The sequence below is a fragment of the Bombus bifarius genome, unplaced genomic scaffold, assembly GCF_011952205.1.
Source record: "Bombus bifarius isolate JDL3187 unplaced genomic scaffold, Bbif_JDL3187 scf7180000009555_frag, whole genome shotgun sequence".
Classification (NCBI taxonomy): Eukaryota; Metazoa; Arthropoda; class Insecta; order Hymenoptera; family Apidae; genus Bombus; species Bombus bifarius.
Window position 1 is genome coordinate 14,944 of NW_022885195.1, and position 3,843 is coordinate 18,786.

Below are 3,843 nucleotides of genomic sequence, written 5' to 3' on the forward strand. Positions count from 1 at the left end.
TTGCCCGCGGATTGGGGCCTGGTTTGTGTACAGAGTCACCGGACGTAACATTATGTATTAACGATATAATCGATATCTTATGTTTTGTTGTAGACATATCACAGCTTCAACTTTTCCGTCTTCTTTGGGAATGTTCTAACAGTGGCTCAGAAGCCAAGAACGTAAGTATCTTTACATATCGTACTTTAATTATGTCTATTCTGTATATTTTGTATATTTTGTATATTTTGTATATTTTGTATATTTTGTATATTTTGTATATTTTGTATATTTTGTATATTTTGTATATTTTGTATATTTTGCTTTGAACGCTATTAATTAAGGAATACAATTTGATTAAAAACTTGGGAGGTTAGGATCTTCTCGGGTTATTCTTCTATTAAAATAAAAAGAGTGTTAGTTAAAGCCTTAATATCGAAGTGTAAAACAAATAACTAACATATTTCAGAAATTATTCTGGATTTTAAACTTTCATATCAGAGTTTCAGTTTTTGTACCTATCGAAGTTTATTAGCATTTCAATCCTTATTATTAGCAAAGTTACAAATTCAATAAACTTGCATTTTTCATTATCTCCAGCTTTCCAAATAATCAGCAGTCATTCATCGTGTTTTGTTCTGCTGGCATAGCACGGCAGTTCGATGGCGTAACGCTTCTGTTCCTCTGTTCCTCCTAACGGTGAGTCGCATGCATTTCTGTTCCTCCGGTCACTCAATCGTGTGATAGGATAGAAAGATGCGAATCGGCGTGGGGTTGTATTACGTAGAACTTTTTGCGAGCATAATGACCGCGGATATTTTTTAAACTCGTGAGTAGTAACATTTTTCTCAAATCTTTATTTATTAGTTCAGGATAGGTCTTCTCGCACATCGCGATTATAATAATTAGTTTTTTAATAGTTAGTTGAAACATGTACATATGAGAATATACTCGTGGTACTTATAAATATGTATATTAATATTCGGTAGAAATAGACAAGTATCGACACGAATATACCTGTGTCACATAAATATGTCGGAGATGAAAGAACACCGGAGCCTTTGGAATTTTGGATAATCCCGCAACATTGTAACCTAGAGTCTACTATAGCTGTAACTGAACAATTGTAGTTATTCAATCCGATTGTAATTGTTCGAGATTGGTGATAGTGAGCTTGGGCTCGAGGCGACAGTCAGTTGCCGAACGTAGCCGCGGTCACGGGATGAACGCTTTGCCTAACAAAGGTATGGAGTAATTCTATAGCTCTCCTTAAAAGAAATATTCGTGGCGACACGCGACAGTAAACATTCCAACGGTTTCTGTCCCGTGGCTCGCCACACGCAGACCATATTCTTCGAGTAAGATGATTGCCAGATGTCGATGCGTCTCCGCAGTACATGTTCGGCTAGCTCGAGGGCCCGTTATAAATCTTAAGGTTTAGTTAACTAAAGTCCTTCAAACAGACAAACAGTCTTTGTCCCAACTACGGGAAGATAGGGGAGACATATTTTTCAACGAGCGGCGTCTCCCACTAGCAACTTTCCTTCGAGAGCGGCTAGCATTTTTTTCTAACCACCGATATGGAGATTGACCAATTATCAGCAACGCCAATTTCCCTTACTTGATAAACGAAGGTTATCCTCGACGAATCCTCATGTCCTTAGACACACCCCATTATGGTTTCCCTCTGTGGCATCATCGGGACGGAAACTCATTCTTTCTTGCGATCTCATCGACGAAAAGAGTAACGCCTTACGGTCAGTGAATATTAGGCGTTTTATTAACAAAGAGTCCGACTTAGAGTTTGTGAGCGCGTACATTATTCATCCCGTTCACTTCCGGTCCCGCAGAACCATCGATCGACCTTCGCGCGGAAACATAAACGCGCTTCGTACTCGTATCTTTTGTTTGTAACTCGGCGATCATGCAACACGATATAATGCACCGAGCAAGGGAAAACAAAAATTATTATACGAAATTCCGTTCTTTGTCCGTTACAGAACGTGGATGCGCGTGATACTCTGGATGCGTCAATACCGTTAATTACGTATGTCCAGGCAACACGTTGCTACGTCTTTCAACAGACGCAAATTTATAATACGCTGATTTCTCGTGAAAAACGCTATCGCTTAAACGTTACCTCCAATTCGTCGTTAATTCGTTCCAAATCGCTTAATCTTAATACCTACTAAAAACTACCATGGTTACTTTGTAAATCGAGTATTGTAAATCACAGTGACCAAATATTTATCCAAGATGCGAAGAAATTTGCGATATCGTTCAAACACACACACGCACACACACACACAAAAACGTATAATATATCTTTATACGAGATTATTTATTAATCAGATACGAAAGGAGAAAAAAACATTGTTTCGGTTTTGTCATTTTCTACGGAAGATATTATCTTTAAATACAGTTTCAGAAAATATAGTTTTCGGACTGTGGCGGATAGGACGGACCGAATCGTACGATAAAAAGAAAATAACTTTCCTAACTACGCGTATATGCTAAATTTCATATTACCGATAAATTTCGTATTACCTTATTTCTTTTGCAATTACCGTTCAGTCCTTGAACATATTCCAGAAATACTCATGATACAAGTCTTTTCTTTCCTTCGTAACGTAATATGCATCATATACCGTAAGAACTATTCGCTAAATGAAGCGAGAAAGCGAGAAAGCGAGTTTATTTATTAATTCTTAAGAAGATACATATAAATAAGAAAAAATGGTAAAATTTGATTATATGATATAATAAAAGTAATATATGCCTATGATCATTCTAAAATATAAAAAGTGAAATAGTCTTACGTTCATTGGTATATTTTAAGAACACATACATCTTTTAACGATAGTTGCAATGTAACATCATTTTTATATTACACGCAAGGTATGGCAAGTATTCCTGCTCTAAGGCACAATTTGAAATCAACAACATTCAGTTTAACAAATTATAACTTCTATTCGTTTTCCATCATGGAATAACGCGGTGGTGTCTTCCATATTGCACTGGACGTGCGTTGTAATCTATTCCTATCTATATTTTCAAACATTTCAGTTAAATCTGGTGTGCACATTCTTCTATCAAAGAATTTATAGACTGCTTTCTTCGGAATTTATCGTTGCATTGCAAGTTCATTTTCGCGTATGTATGCTAAAATTGATAAAAATTCGAGTACTCCGTGCATTATAATGTTTATTAACTCATTAAGTAAAACAACGCTTACATTGCGCCTAATGTGGAATTGTACGCCTTGGTCTGGCTTCATCGTCCGATGTGTCGTCGTCAGGTTTACTGTGCAAAACAGAAGTGGACCTTACTGTTTGGAGCTATATTTTGGATAAAATATCGAATGAATAATAGCTTGTGTTTTTATAACAGAAGAATACTTTGATACTGTTTGTAATGTTACCTGCGATGTCATCATCTGAGTCTCCTTCTTTTGTTTCGCTAATAAGATTTTTTTGCTTTTTCGACAGATCTTCGTGCCAGTTTTTGAACAATGGCTTTTTCTGAAATTTTTTCTTTTTCAAAGGCCTCGATTCTCCTTCTTACGGGCACATTTTTCTTCATTTCATTTTGAATGTCCTGTTTCGTCATGTTTCTATTAGACATTTCCCTTTCACGGGATTGCTCATCTTCTGCGAATAATTCTTCGAACTCGGTGAGTCCAATCGCTTGATTCAGCTGCTGAACCTCCTCCTGCAGAGTTATTGGCGACCGTGATGTAAATTTAGGTTCATTATTTTTTCCTATACTACTAGCCAAGTTTTTATTAATTACTACCGTTTCGTTTGATTTTATTGGTGATAAAGGTTCTACAATTGCGGTAGCGTCCATCATCTTCTGCGTATA

General features: G+C 36.6%; 1 long non-coding RNA gene across 1 annotated transcript; it reads right to left on the reverse strand.

Annotated features, from left to right (window-relative positions):
- Positions 1-2,763: 2,763 nt before the first annotated feature.
- Positions 2,764-3,826, reverse strand: LOC117215361. Its single transcript, XR_004489081.1, has 3 exons — positions 3,401-3,826; positions 3,215-3,317; positions 2,764-3,141 (listed from the first exon to the last, which is right to left on the reverse strand). It is a non-coding gene; the product is annotated as an uncharacterized LOC117215361 (long non-coding RNA).
- Positions 3,827-3,843: the final 17 nt, after the last annotated feature.